Source organism: Vicia villosa, linkage group LG2, assembly GCF_029867415.1.
Source record: "Vicia villosa cultivar HV-30 ecotype Madison, WI linkage group LG2, Vvil1.0, whole genome shotgun sequence".
Taxonomy (NCBI): domain Eukaryota; kingdom Viridiplantae; phylum Streptophyta; class Magnoliopsida; order Fabales; family Fabaceae; genus Vicia; species Vicia villosa.
The window spans coordinates 160,785,226-160,801,058 of record NC_081181.1 but is presented as its reverse complement, the minus strand read 5'-3'; the positions used below and the strand labels follow the sequence as shown (position 1 = coordinate 160,801,058).

At 41.6% G+C, this 15,833-nt stretch overlaps 2 long non-coding RNA genes across 4 annotated transcripts; both read left to right on the top strand.

Annotated features, from left to right (window-relative positions):
- The first annotated feature begins 2,290 nt into the window (after positions 1-2,290).
- LOC131652758 (uncharacterized) lies at positions 2,291-4,159 on the top strand. Of its 2 annotated transcripts, none has more exons than XR_009298795.1 (3): positions 2,291-2,673; positions 2,754-3,332; positions 3,421-4,157. It is a non-coding gene; the product is annotated as an uncharacterized LOC131652758 (long non-coding RNA). The 2 variants fall into 2 exon arrangements; XR_009298796.1 differs by having other exon boundaries at positions 2,293-2,673; positions 2,754-3,097; positions 3,178-4,159.
- A 9,252-nt stretch (positions 4,160-13,411) lies between these two features.
- LOC131652757 (uncharacterized) lies at positions 13,412-15,271 on the top strand. Of its 2 annotated transcripts, none has more exons than XR_009298793.1 (3): positions 13,412-13,793; positions 13,874-14,452; positions 14,541-15,267. It is a non-coding gene; the product is annotated as an uncharacterized LOC131652757 (long non-coding RNA). The 2 variants fall into 2 exon arrangements; XR_009298794.1 differs by having other exon boundaries at positions 13,413-13,793; positions 13,874-14,217; positions 14,298-15,271.
- Positions 15,272-15,833: the final 562 nt, after the last annotated feature.

Below are 15,833 nucleotides of genomic sequence, written 5' to 3'. Positions count from 1 at the left end.
TATTGACGGATGCATTATGTTAAATGTTGTATTATGATCATATTATGCTTTCCGTTGTTCCGGTTGAACATTTGGAAGTTATGTCCTTGTGTGGCTTGGTGATGTGATTGATGCATGCTTGAATCGAAGCAGGCCTGGTGTCGCTACCGCGAAAATTAACAGAGTCGCCACTAACATATTTATCCTGAAAAGGAAGGGAATGCCAGCAAACCACAAAACAAAACAACGGTCTCACGACCAGAGAAAAAGGGTAAGGGAGTCGGTTACGCGAGGGGAAGGTGTTAGCACCCCTCGCGCCCATCGTACTCGATGGTATCCACGCCTGTGTCTAAAACTATGGGTGTGTAAGCAAACTACTCTAATCTGGACTAAAATGAATGCAGAATGTAGGGAAAAGAAAGTGTTATGCTCGCACGGGCCCTACCCCGCTGCCTACGTATCTGTTTTGCAGAATCAGAGCTACCGTAGCTCGGCTAACTAATTTCTGTTTGTTTTGTATTTTTTAGGTGAACGAGTTACATTCGCACTCCGCTGCTCGACCTTTGGAGACTTATGCTGGGAATGGAGCGGAAATAACAAGCTCTTAAGAAAAGAAAATCAAAGAGTGTGGTTTGTGTTTTAAAGAATGCATGAGGAAGATCTAAGCTAAGGGGGAAAGCTTGCTACCTAATGTTATCATACAAAGGGTACCAGTCTAAACTAAACTAAACAAACTACGGGGGAAAAGCGAAGCACACAATAAGCACACAAACGAGCACCCGCTCGTAAAGCAAACAAAACCAACGGTACTGACCGAGTGGTAGAAAGGCGGTCCCGCCATAGCCAAGGGGAGCAGCTCAACCCAAGTCAACCAAGCATCAGACCTCGCGAAAATGATCGGGCCATAGACAAGAAGGCGGACCCTTCTCAGCAACCAAGCCGTCACGGATCATAAAGGAAAACGGTGCGTGCGTACACCGAGCATCAACGTCGAGCGACGCGAGCTATAAGAAAGGCGGGGGTCCGATTGCATGAACCCTTTACCTGACATACTCGATAACAAGATCTGTTGCACGTTCGGAAGCGAGCAACGCGAGGCGTGCGCATACCAAACAGACTCGATGAGACTAGGCGGGGGTTGATTACGAACCCTTGACCGCATGCCTTTCATGAGGACTTAACGGAGTGCCATATAGGACTTATTACACCGTGACTCCCTGCCGCAAAGCACAAATGTAAACACACCAACAAAAACAGAGCCTCTTTCGAGGGCTTGGCCAGATGCATGTCTAGGTCCTACTTCTCATGTTATAGGATGATGCGGAAAGCGTTAAAAGGGACAAGGAGATACCGAGCGGATAGCAAATCCGCAGTGAGCTAGCAACGCAAGCAGAACTAAGATACTTCACGTAATCTAACATCCATCAAAGCCAGGAGTCCAGCATAAGCATCAAAGCGATGCGGTGTGAAAATAAATCACAACCGCTATATGGTGCGTATAAAACACAACCACACAAGCAACCTGCAGGAAATACAATCCAGACAATACAGGAATATACATCTCAATGAATGAGAGATCAAGTGAATCGCATCGGGCATAAGTTCGTGTCCCACAAATAAAGTGGAACACGACTCAAATCAACCGCACTCAAAGTGAATTCGTGTCCCACAAATAAAGTGGAACACGAAGCAAATCAAATCATGAGCGAAGGCTCTCTCGAAGTACCTCGCACATCTCAACAACCAAATCAGTAATAACAAGGAAAGTAATAACAAGGAAGCATGCACCGACCATAGAAAATACTAGCAATTAAATTCTAAATGAATTCTAGAACAAAACCCAACAAGATTAAATTGTTTTTTATGGCATTTTTATTTAAAAATAGAATAGAACTATGTGAGAAAACAATTAAATTCTAACAAGGAAATATTACATGTTTTTATGTCATTTTTTATAATGCGAGAAATCTAATCAAAAATAATATTTTTCATGATATTTTCTATACTAAAAAAAAAAATAGACAACAAACTAGTTAAAAAAACTAAATCTAATACATCAAATCATGCATACAGGGGGTTTAAAACTGAAATAGTGGTGCATAGAGCAGTGGGGCGCTGAGCCCATCCAGACTCAGCCCAAGGTGAATTGTTTTTGTTCAGATTTCTATTTGTCCAAAAAACTGATAGTGATGCTGGGCTTAAGGGAGGTGTATGGCAAGCAATTTCGTGAGGCCCAAGGATTAGCATTCAGATTTGTTTTGTTAATCAATTTATCATTATCATCAAATTAAGACTAAACAAAACAGATTAAAGTCCAATTAATAACAATAAACCAGATTAAAACCAAAGTGAAAATTAAAAGGGGCTTAGGGTTTACGTTTGGTGGCTTTCACGTTGAAACCTCACTCGGCTCCCTCTTACTCACGACGGCGCGGCGGCTTCATCATCTTCACCGGCGAAGATTCGTCAATCGCCACCGCTAAAACAAACACACTCGAAACTCGTCTCTCATCCGTCTCAATCTCTCGTTCTCTCCGTCTCTTCGCTCGCCGCCGTAAATAACAACGACGGAATCAACAACGTTTCTCGTCTCTCATCAACTCTCTGATTCAATCTTATCGTCTCACAACTCCGACCGAAGGAGGCTCCGGTGACTCCTCAAGATGTTAATAACAGAAATCCCAAGATCTTCAGGTGCGTACTTCCCTCGATCTCTCTTCCTTCCTCTTTTTGCTCGTTTCTGGACCTTGATGTGATACTGTTGTTGTTTGCAGGTGAAGATGTGTCGCGATGTTGCTCGCGATTGTAGATTCAGTGTTGTTTGTTGATGCAGTGTTGTGCGACGATGAAGATTGATGATTGTCAAGGTTGAAGAGTTTTGATTATGGAGTGTGAAGTTTGCGATGATGATGATTGAAGTTTGCGATGCCGTGGTGAAGAGTTGAGATTGAATCGATGATGATTATTGTTGTGTGAGAAGGTTCTGAAGAGGATTGATGGTTAAAAATCGATGATGGAGTTGGAGATTGAGAATCGGTGATGATGACATTGATGAAGAGTGATGCTTCGATTTGATGGAGATGATGAAATTGAAGCGTGGAGGCGAAGCAAATTGAAGGTGATTTTTCTGTTATTTTTCTCTGAAAATTTCTGTTGCGTGTTGAAGATTAACGATTTTGTTGAGTTTTCTCGGAATAGAATGAAGGTTCAAGAATCGTGCAATCAGTAGAGAACTTGAAGAATGGATTCGTGTGAAATGAAGGTTGGTTCTGGAAGAAGATTCGAGAGAGAATTCGGTTAGAGGCAGTGGTTGAATATTCTGAATCCTCTGAATCGAGAGAGAGGCTCGAGAAGTTTGTTACGTCTCTTTTTTTCTTTTTTTCCGATTATCAGTCCCCCCCAATTTCTGATTTGTGCTGCTGCTTTTGTATTGTGTTGCAGGATGCGAATACGGTTCGGTTTATTTTCTTTAACGTTGGCTTTGCTGAACCGGTTTCAGTTGAATTATGCAGGTTATTAGTTGCAGGTCCTCATCAAAAGTGGCTTCAACAAGAGTTGTCTTGTAAATTGAAAATATCATGTTGCAACTCTATCGACTGCTTTTCTTTTTAGATGCCCATCCATTTGCGCTATTAGAACTAAGTTGGTATAATCTGAGAATTTCATGGAGTTTCTTCTTGAGTGTATTATTGACTGGAAGGAGTTTGGATGATAATAGATGACCATTTGTAATGAACTTGGTGTTGACTTATTCTTTGAATGTAATGGAAATACATAACATATGATATTGTATTGGACGTTTGGGTATTTTTATTTGAATTTTGAAGAATGACATGAATTTTGAATGAAAGATTTCATATGGCGTAATGAACTCAAAACTCGTTCTTGAACTCGAAATAATTGCCTTTGTAATTTGCGCTTTGCTCGTCAAGAAATCCACATAAATGAATCTCAAATCCAACTCTAATTCAATGGAACTCCAATTCATCATGTCATGTTAACTTGCATGACAAGTAACAAGCAATTGAAAGAATAGTGTCTTGATTATCAATTCAATAGCAATATCTTGAAGAATCTTTGAATATGAATTTAACTTGAAACATAAAAGAAACCTCAACATACAATCCAATTAACCTCGGTTGGATCTCAACAAACTCAAACACTCAGATGGGAAACTCTTTATTACTTTTCATGATTTTTGGGAAACGAAATAAACGTCCCTCATAAATCTTTATTATTTTTTCTTCAATTTTTGAATGACGAAATAAACGTCGTTATTAACTTATAGCTCAAATAAAGAGGGCAAATTTTGGGGTGCAACAGCTGCCCCTATTCAAACTTCTTGAACCTGACGAGTGAGAAACGAAAGTTTCGAACCGTTGAGGTGGAAGGAGATTGAATACCAGAATGAACTCGAAAATTTGCACTCTTGATCAATAGAAGATTCCGTCTTGTGATAAGAAGGAATGTACCACCCCGCAAGCAGGGAGAAAAAACTTCAATTGATCTGGACAATTAAATATGCTCCAACTTGTGATAAGAAGGAACGGGCACCCACAGGCAGGGGAAAACACTTCAAATGATCTGGGCATCAAGAGAAGGAACATCTCGACTGATCTGAGTATCAGGCGTAGCAGATGTCTCCGAACATGCATCGGGATAGATGTCTTAGTTCGATCTGGGAATCGAAGGAGATACATCGGTTGATCTGAATATCAACGGGTAATAAGTATCTCTGATCTGGGAATCGTGATCTGGGAATCTGGGCAGACATCTCTTCTGATGCAATTAAATCATCAGGTAGATATTCCAACTAATCTGGGAATTAGCGGCTAGCTCCTTCGTAAGACCACGGGGATCCGGAGGCGGCTCCTTCAACTGAACTGGTAATCAGGATAGGAACAATATCTCTTCCGAACTGTGTACGCCGGGGAAAGAATGCCTTTAAACTGATCTGGACATGATGCCAGAAAATAAGTAGGACAATCTTCATCTGAATGAAAAAGTCAATCAGGCAAACATCTCCATCTGATCTGATGATATCAGTGGCTTGCTCCTTAGTAAGATCACGGGAGATCCGGAGGCGGTTCCTTCAACTAATCTGAAACTGGATATTAGGATAGGAACAGATGTTTCTTCCGAACTGTGTACGCCGGGTAAAGAAAAACGTCCTCAACTGATAGTAAGGTATCAGGACTGGGCAAACGAGTTTCTTCTTCTGAACGAACTAAATCGTCAGGGAGTAGATATTTCCAACTGATCTGATGCATCAGAGGGCTTGCTCCTTCGGAAGATCTATAGAGATCCGGAGGCGGTTCCTTTAACTGAAAGTCTGATTTATCAGGAATAGGAACAAATATCTTCCACCGATCTGGGGGCATCGGGAATAGGAATGTCTTTGAACTGATCTGAGCTATGCCAGAAAATAAGTAGAACAATCCTCTTCTGATTCAAAACATCAGGATAAGCGCCTGTAATGGCTAGGCGGATATTGCTCTCTGGGGAGCATTTGAATCTGGATATCTTTCCTGCAGAAAGAGACAGATATGATATGATTTATGCATGATGCATGTGTGAATGTTTATGGAATAACGTTCCGGAAAAGGAAGACGCTACACGCTTTTGAGAATGCAATGCGAATGATGCATGGTTCGGACGCTGCTTAGGGAAACAACGGATGAGCACTGAATTGCTGAAGAAGTCCTGAATAGAGTATAGAACTCTGCGGGGAGGACAAGATGAGTGACCAGAAGTCACAAACTGCGAGCTGACAAAGATGGATCGGAAATCTGCTGGAGATGATCAAATCTAGACGTGAGCTCTGATTGGGGAATAAATCCTGCTTGGGGATAAGAACATCCCACTTACTTGCTTGGGGAAGACCCTTACAACTTCATTGGAGAAGCAAATTCTCGACATTCTGGGGATGTGGAGATAAGAGCAAGTCATGGAGATAACTCTGATGGGGAGTGGCCAACTTGCTTGCGTAGAACGCATTCCGCTGGGGAAATCCTTGACGGGAACAGATTATGCTGAGGATACATGTGAACCTCTGCTGAGGAAAGATTCAGTGGGGAAGATGAATACTTTTGCATAACGATCCACTGAGGAGATGAGAGATCCGCTGGGGATAAGGAACTTAGAATAAGAACCTCTTGTTAAGATAACTCCACTGGGAAATGAGATAACTCTCCTGGGGAAAACAGGTCAATCTGTTGGGGAGAGAAAACCTCTACTGGGGAGAACAAGGAATTCGGGCAAGGAACCTCATTAAGAGCTTGTCGGGGAATCAGATACCATTCAATCATGATTCAACTGGGGAGAAGACATTCCACCGGGAACAAGACTTCTGTAGCATAGAGAATGCATTAAGATGTACTTTGCTGAGGGTATGAGAATCTTGGAACAAAGAAAGTCTCATCTGAATGTGCTCAGCCGGGGAATGAGAATCTCTCATTAGGAAGCACTCGGCTGGGGAGTGAGAATCTCTCACTTGGCTAGATCTGCCATTGTGCTGACATGGTGTACTCGAAAGGATGTACCTACGAGATAAACAGATGAAAATGCCCCAGGATATAGCATGACATCTTCACGGGATTTCCTCACATGGCAGAGGATAGTGACGCTCACCCACAATGGGCAAATGCAAGAGCAAACAGATTATCAGACATCTTAGCTTTGAAACTTTCCATACAGGCAATGGATTCAATGAGTTGATAGGCAAGTAGTGATTAGAATACCAAAAAAATATCGGACGGAGTATCAAACAAGCATTGGTTTTCCGAGAGAGTGCCACCAGGAAGTGGGCTTAACGGGTCAAGCGAGTATTGACTTCACAGGGACCAAACAAGCATTGGCTTTCATAGTGTTTCTGCATATTCGTATGATTGCGAGGACGCCAACAAGTATTGGACTTTCAGTCTCAGGTCAATGTTAAGGATGACAACCTTCACTTCTTGACGGTCTTCGAATTCACAAGTAGTTTAGCTCACACCTGAACTTTAAACTGAACACCTCCTGATGAGGATACAATGCCATTGTATATTGCTTTGCCCCAACCTGTAAGGACTTTGAAGAAATTAGTCTCGTAAGGGCCTTCTGATATCTGTGCTATCATATCCAACTTGCCCCAATATCATGACTTTTAGAACCATGCCCCTGATTGACCAGTGTTGGCAGTAGCTTCACCTACAGTTGAGTGAATGCCCCTGATTGCTTTGCATTTTGAGAGATTTTTCGAATCTTGACCTGATTGCCTCAGATTGTCTGAAAACTTGCTCGACAAATATTCAAACGCTTTTGTGCCCTTGAGGGTGATCAGACTTTGAAATATTCTTGCTTTAACTCAACGGAGTTCTGAAGACAACTTGCCCTTCGGGAGGGATAAACTTTTCATCTGAAGTTCATGATGGAAACTTTCTTGATGTTAAGCACTTGTTCACATGCAAAGAATGTTTATTATGAGAAATATAATTATAATGCAAAGAGTATGTTTGTCTTGAAGTTTAAAGAAACTTTTGAAAGGATGTCGTAACATCGATTTTTGTTAAAGAAAGATGGTGCGATACCAACTCAAGCGTTTAGCAAAACTCCTAGGAGTCAGCTTACCGTATTCTCGTGTATAGACTGCTTTCGAATTAACCCCGCTTCAATTAGGACTTTCAAGGGTTGTAACGTGGCCAGGTTCACAGTTTAAGAAAAAAGGATTTTAGGCTCAAATTATTTGGTGCCCACCCCCTTCATGATGTTCTCCAGTCCTAAGTTCAGTTAACTTGACATGAGCATTCATCTTTCAAGAGGAGTCTGGAAATGATTGAGGAATCAATGAGGTATTTGGACACATCAGCCACTTTACCTTTTGTTTTTGGTGTCTGATCACACGACTTTGTTCTTTTGATGAGGATTCTTATTTTGTAATCCTTGTTTTGCTTTCGCTTTTTTTTTCTTGTTTCCCTAATTTTTGCCTGGACAAATTCTTTTGAATTTTGAGTTGGATGTCCAGCGGGATGCCCTAACTTTTGCCTAAGCCACATGTTTTCAAGTTGTTGACTTAGCGGGCTTTTCTTCTTTTTTTTTTATTTATTCTTTTCTTTTGAACAAGCCGTGTGATCCTGAATCTCTGATTTGTTAGAAGTGATTGTGAGTGCCTGAGTCATTGATTGATGAAGAATTACCATTGTGGTATCGTCATATTTTGACCTCTTGATGTGAGGGATAAACCACAGCAGCTTTGATGTTGGTCTCGACCTCCTGATGTGAGGGATAAATTTGATGTCTCGACCTCCTGAGGTGAGGGATAACCGTTGTGCATTTGATTTTCCTCAATCTGTTGAAAGATAGCCATTGTTGTATCTTTTGATGTGTGCTCCTGATGAATTTTGAATACTCGATCAGGTTAACTGAACACTACCCGCCCCTGGGTTAAATGTGAGGTTTTTTTTATAGAGAAAAGAAACTCCTACTTCGAAGGCTCAGAAGGGTTAACGAAGGTTTCACTCCCTTATTTCTCCAGTGTTTGGGAATTTGAAGCAATGCCTGTACATCATCAACAGGGTTCTACTCGAAAGCATACCATTTGAGTTTTTTTGGTATCATGTTCATCATTCTCCCTACGGAGTTATCATGCTTTGTTAACAAGAATTGAGTATCACAAAAAGCATAGAAAAACATATAAGAGCAAAAGCGAATGGATTTTTTCAAGACAAACATATCCAATGCATTATGATTATAGTTCAAAAATAAACAAGTTTTACATACACATAGTATTGACAAAACAAGAAAGCTTAAACATGAACATGCATGATGAATTAGGAAACCAACATTGAGGATCTTCTCCGTATGGACTTATTGCTTCAGAAGATCCACTGAGTCGGAGGATGACTTCAATTCTGACCCTCAAATGTGAATGTGATAGCCTTTGAATCAATCAGGTCTTGTACCTTGTCTTTGAACGGATGACAATCCTCAATCGGATAACCAGGTGCCCCAGCATGGAGAACACACCAAGCATCAACATATGTTCCTGTAGAACACTTTAGATTACTTCACAGAAGAAGATTTCGGCAAAGTCATACAGAAGTTGCAAGTGTCCAGCTTTAGGGATTTGAGATGTGCCAGTGGTGCACAAACTCAAGATACAAGGCGTCTTGCTTATCCCTCGGTCGGGAGCCCCAAATTACAGCGACTGGAGTTTGTAGAATGCTTTAGGGATTTGAGTTGCCAAAGATGCGAACTCAAGAACACGGAGTCTTGCTTATCCCTCGGTCGGGAGCCCTAAATATAGCTGCTGAAACAGAAAACACCATCATGAATGGAGAAAACTTGTATTACTATCAGTGAACAACAACAACCTCCGCCGTTTGGCCATCAAAGTCCTGACTTGGAACCCACAACAGTTGTTGGGAAGGAAGCCTCTGACAGTACAAGTTGCAAGTGATTCTCATGAGTTATTCATTGAGGAGGATCAAGCATCCTACTTGTGGCATATGAAATGGGATTGACCAGCAGACACCAATATGAGTAAACTCAAACATCTCTGCATCGAGCAAGTCCTGGACTCTTTGTACCTCAACAACTTGTAAGGCTTGACATTATGATCAGGTGCCCCCAGAATGGAAAACACCGAGTATTGTCATCGAAACCAGGAGAGCTATCCGTGGTGAGGAATACCCAAAGCAACGAATCTTAACCAACTAAAATTCCATCAAACAGGAAAGCAATTGAACACCAGGCATTGGGATTACATCAACTTGCTTCTTAAATTCTATCTGTCTCGGTTGACAAGGTTGCTGAAAAGGAAACTCCAAGAGGAGTAGGTGACTCTTGGATGTGAAGTAGATCCTTGAGAATGAGAGGCGTCTCTATGAGCCACTTTTGATTACTATCTGGCAGAAGATTCCGACGAAGTCACACGGAATTTGTAAGTGCTTTAGGGATTCGAGCAATGCAAATGGTGCAATGCTCAAGATAGACAATGTCTTGCTTATCCCTCGTGCGGGAGCCCCAAGCAACTTCAAAGACTTGTAGATACTAACATCGTGACCAGGTGCCCCATAATAGAATTCACACCTAGTGTCATCATCACCAAGCAGAGAACTTGCAAACATCAATACGGTACGGAGCTTAACCAGTTGCAAATAAAGCAAGCATGGAAGAAAATGAGCATGAGACAAGCCTTTAAAAAGAACCCCAAACTGAGCTTTCTTCTCGGTAAAATCCCCACAAAGTTGTTCCATGACTAAACTTTGAACACACAATAAGAACAAGTCAAGTCTCCGAGTCTAGTGAGAGAATACCAAGTCTGAATAAGAAATCCTCAATCCTGAACACCTGTTATGCACGAAATGTATGAGATGCAGGATATGCGTGCCATGCCATGTTCATTCGATTTCCAAGGAATCCTCGTGTTATGATTTTTTAGAAAGCAAGAGATAGAAAAGCTCAACACGAGGCTTAAAGATATGATTCCTTGGAAATGGAAGGAACATGTATGCTAGTTATTTTTGTACATCATTTTTCACAAGTAAATATGCAATGATGCAAAGTGGTGGGAACCACAATACTGGATATATCTGAGATACCGAGAAATCACACGGCACGGGTTCAAAGGTTCGGCACCAATTCGGAACTCCCCGTAGATCACGGGACATAACCAATAGAATCAGAACCATAGTCACCAACACACTGAAATGGAACCACTCGAACAAGAACCAAAGTAACCCTCGAACAAGAACCACGGTAACCCTCGAACAAGAATAGCGGTAACCCACGAACAAGAACAGCGGTAACCCACGAACAAGATCAGCGGTAACCCTCGAACAAGAACCAAAGTCACCATCAATGTACCTGTTAAGCAATGATTGATTCCCGCCCCACTCACGGGTAAATCTAGGCCAAGGTAGGTCAAAAAGCCAACAGAGGATCGAATGTAGGCGCTATCATACGATATTGCCTCATTCCACCAAGCTCTGCCCGTGGATACGTAATCAGATCAATCAGGCATACGCCTTCTGTCCGTCACGGCCACTCTAGTCCTAGTTCCTAAGGTATCACTCATAGCCTAGGTATTGGGCCTTTTACCTCTTGAAACACCCACCCACAGATAGAAATCCAGACAGTCCAGAATATGATGCAGAAAAGTAAAGCGCAAATAGAATGCAATGCAAACAGGTAAATATGCAAAGCAATAAAACACCCAAAGATAAACACACAAGCGCTAGGATCGACTCGCTAGGTCCGGACCAGCAACAGGTCAAGACGTCCCCAGCAGAGTCGCCAGCTGTCGCTACCGCGAAAATTAACAGAGTCGCCACTAACATATTTATCCTGAAAAGGAAGGGAATGCCAGCAAACCACAAAACAAAACAACGGTCTCACGACCAGAGAAAAAGGGTAAGGGAGTCGGTTACGCGAGGGGAAGGTGTTAGCACCCCTCGCGCCCATCGTACTCGATGGTATCCACGCCTGTGTCTAAAACTATGGGTGTGTAAGCAAACTACTCTAATCTGGACTAAAATGAATGCAGAATGTAGGGAAAAGAAAGTGTTATGCTCGCACGGGCCCTACCCCGCTGCCTACGTATCTGTTTTGCAGAATCAGAGCTACCGTAGCTCGGCTAACTAATTTCTGTTTGTTTTGTATTTTTTAGGTGAACGAGTTACATTCGCACTCCGCTGCTCGACCTTTGGAGACTTATGCTGGGAATGGAGCGGAAATAACAAGCTCTTAAGAAAAGAAAATCAAAGAGTGTGGTTTGTGTTTTAAAGAATGCATGAGGAAGATCTAAGCTAAGGGGGAAAGCTTGCTACCTAATGTTATCATACAAAGGGTACCAGTCTAAACTAAACTAAACAAACTACGGGGGAAAAGCGAAGCACACAATAAGCACACAAACGAGCACCCGCTCGTAAAGCAAACAAAACCAACGGTACTGACCGAGTGGTAGAAAGGCGGTCCCGCCATAGCCAAGGGGAGCAGCTCAACCCAAGTCAACCAAGCATCAGACCTCGCGAAAATGATCGGGCCATAGACAAGAAGGCGGACCCTTCTCAGCAACCAAGCCGTCACGGATCATAAAGGAAAACGGTGCGTGCGTACACCGAGCATCAACGTCGAGCGACGCGAGCTATAAGAAAGGCGGGGGTCCGATTGCATGAACCCTTTACCTGACATACTCGATAACAAGATCTGTTGCACGTTCGGAAGCGAGCAACGCGAGGCGTGCGCATACCAAACAGACTCGATGAGACTAGGCGGGGGTTGATTACGAACCCTTGACCGCATGCCTTTCATGAGGACTTAACGGAGTGCCATATAGGACTTATTACACCGTGACTCCCTGCCGCAAAGCACAAATGTAAACACACCAACAAAAACAGAGCCTCTTTCGAGGGCTTGGCCAGATGCATGTCTAGGTCCTACTTCTCATGTTATAGGATGATGCGGAAAGCGTTAAAAGGGACAAGGAGATACCGAGCGGATAGCAAATCCGCAGTGAGCTAGCAACGCAAGCAGAACTAAGATACTTCACGTAATCTAACATCCATCAAAGCCAGGAGTCCAGCATAAGCATCAAAGCGATGCGGTGTGAAAATAAATCACAACCGCTATATGGTGCGTATAAAACACAACCACACAAGCAACCTGCAGGAAATACAATCCAGACAATACAGGAATATACATCTCAATGAATGAGAGATCAAGTGAATCGCATCGGGCATAAGTTCGTGTCCCACAAATAAAGTGGAACACGACTCAAATCAACCGCACTCAAAGTGAATTCGTGTCCCACAAATAAAGTGGAACACGAAGCAAATCAAATCATGAGCGAAGGCTCTCTCGAAGTACCTCGCACATCTCAACAACCAAATCAGTAATAACAAGGAAAGTAATAACAAGGAAGCATGCACCGACCATAGAAAATACTAGCAATTAAATTCTAAATGAATTCTAGAACAAAACCCAACAAGATTAAATTGTTTTTTATGGCATTTTTATTTAAAAATAGAATAGAACTATGTGAGAAAACAATTAAATTCTAACAAGGAAATATTACATGTTTTTATGTCATTTTTTATAATGCGAGAAATCTAATCAAAAATAATATTTTTCATGATATTTTCTATACTAAAAAAAAAAATAGACAACAAACTAGTTAAAAAAACTAAATCTAATACATCAAATCATGCATACAGGGGGTTTAAAACTGAAATAGTGGTGCATAGAGCAGTGGGGCGCTGAGCCCATCCAGACTCAGCCCAAGGTGAATTGTTTTTGTTCAGATTTCTATTTGTCCAAAAAACTGATAGTGATGCTGGGCTTAAGGGAGGTGTATGGCAAGCAATTTCGTGAGGCCCAAGGATTAGCATTCAGATTTGTTTTGTTAATCAATTTATCATTATCATCAAATTAAGACTAAACAAAACAGATTAAAGTCCAATTAATAACAATAAACCAGATTAAAACCAAAGTGAAAATTAAAAGGGGCTTAGGGTTTACGTTTGGTGGCTTTCACGTTGAAACCTCACTCGGCTCCCTCTTACTCACGACGGCGCGGCGGCTTCATCATCTTCACCGGCGAAGATTCGTCAATCGCCACCGCTAAAACAAACACACTCGAAACTCGTCTCTCATCCGTCTCAATCTCTCGTTCTCTCCGTCTCTTCGCTCGCCGCCGTAAATAACAACGACGGAATCAACAACGTTTCTCGTCTCTCATCAACTCTCTGATTCAATCTTATCGTCTCACAACTCCGACCGAAGGAGGCTCCGGTGACTCCTCAAGATGTTAATAACAGAAATCCCAAGATCTTCAGGTGCGTACTTCCCTCGATCTCTCTTCCTTCCTCTTTTTGCTCGTTTCTGGACCTTGATGTGATACTGTTGTTGTTTGCAGGTGAAGATGTGTCGCGATGTTGCTCGCGATTGTAGATTCAGTGTTGTTTGTTGATGCAGTGTTGTGCGACGATGAAGATTGATGATTGTCAAGGTTGAAGAGTTTTGATTATGGAGTGTGAAGTTTGCGATGATGATGATTGAAGTTTGCGATGCCGTGGTGAAGAGTTGAGATTGAATCGATGATGATTATTGTTGTGTGAGAAGGTTCTGAAGAGGATTGATGGTTAAAAATCGATGATGGAGTTGGAGATTGAGAATCGGTGATGATGACATTGATGAAGAGTGATGCTTCGATTTGATGGAGATGATGAAATTGAAGCGTGGAGGCGAAGCAAATTGAAGGTGATTTTTCTGTTATTTTTCTCTGAAAATTTCTGTTGCGTGTTGAAGATTAACGATTTTGTTGAGTTTTCTCGGAATAGAATGAAGGTTCAAGAATCGTGCAATCAGTAGAGAACTTGAAGAATGGATTCGTGTGAAATGAAGGTTGGTTCTGGAAGAAGATTCGAGAGAGAATTCGGTTAGAGGCAGTGGTTGAATATTCTGAATCCTCTGAATCGAGAGAGAGGCTCGAGAAGTTTGTTACGTCTCTTTTTTTCTTTTTTTCCGATTATCAGTCCCCCCCAATTTCTGATTTGTGCTGCTGCTTTTGTATTGTGTTGCAGGATGCGAATACGGTTCGGTTTATTTTCTTTAACGTTGGCTTTGCTGAACCGGTTTCAGTTGAATTATGCAGGTTATTAGTTGCAGGTCCTCATCAAAAGTGGCTTCAACAAGAGTTGTCTTGTAAATTGAAAATATCATGTTGCAACTCTATCGACTGCTTTTCTTTTTAGATGCCCATCCATTTGCGCTATTAGAACTAAGTTGGTATAATCTGAGAATTTCATGGAGTTTCTTCTTGAGTGTATTATTGACTGGAAGGAGTTTGGATGATAATAGATGACCATTTGTAATGAACTTGGTGTTGACTTATTCTTTGAATGTAATGGAAATACATAACATATGATATTGTATTGGACGTTTGGGTATTTTTATTTGAATTTTGAAGAATGACATGAATTTTGAATGAAAGATTTCATATGGCGTAATGAACTCAAAACTCGTTCTTGAACTCGAAATAATTGCCTTTGTAATTTGCGCTTTGCTCGTCAAGAAATCCACATAAATGAATCTCAAATCCAACTCTAATTCAATGGAACTCCAATTCATCATGTCATGTTAACTTGCATGACAAGTAACAAGCAATTGAAAGAATAGTGTCTTGATTATCAATTCAATAGCAATATCTTGAAGAATCTTTGAATATGAATTTAACTTGAAACATAAAAGAAACCTCAACATACAATCCAATTAACCTCGGTTGGATCTCAACAAACTCAAACACTCAGATGGGAAACTCTTTATTACTTTTCATGATTTTTGGGAAACGAAATAAACGTCCCTCATAAATCTTTATTATTTTTTCTTCAATTTTTGAATGACGAAATAAACGTCGTTATTAACTTATAGCTCAAATAAAGAGGGCAAATTTTGGGGTGCAACACCTGGATACTAGGTGTAAATCACGTATAACCCTGGTCGTGTGATCAACGGGTCTGCCCTAGCTTTGTGATCAACGGGTTTATACTATTGCAATGTCCCAGCGAGGGTCCGAAAGGGCGTTTCCCGCTGGCAGAACTGAAGCATTTGCGTTCTTGGTATATTGTACACACTTGAGCTACCATTGCGATGTCCTGGCGAGGGTCCGAAAGGAAGTTTCCCGCTGGCGTACCTGAATCATCGCCGTGCTTGGTATGGTGAGGTCGTGATGCCATGTAGGCTACATCACTTCGGATTTACTTCGTGTAGTCATTATGGCGTATTTGCACTAGCGGTTTACACATCTGCGTATAGGTGATTGACAAGGTTGTGATGCCACTTAGGCAACGTCACTTTGCTAACTCGTCACAGATAAC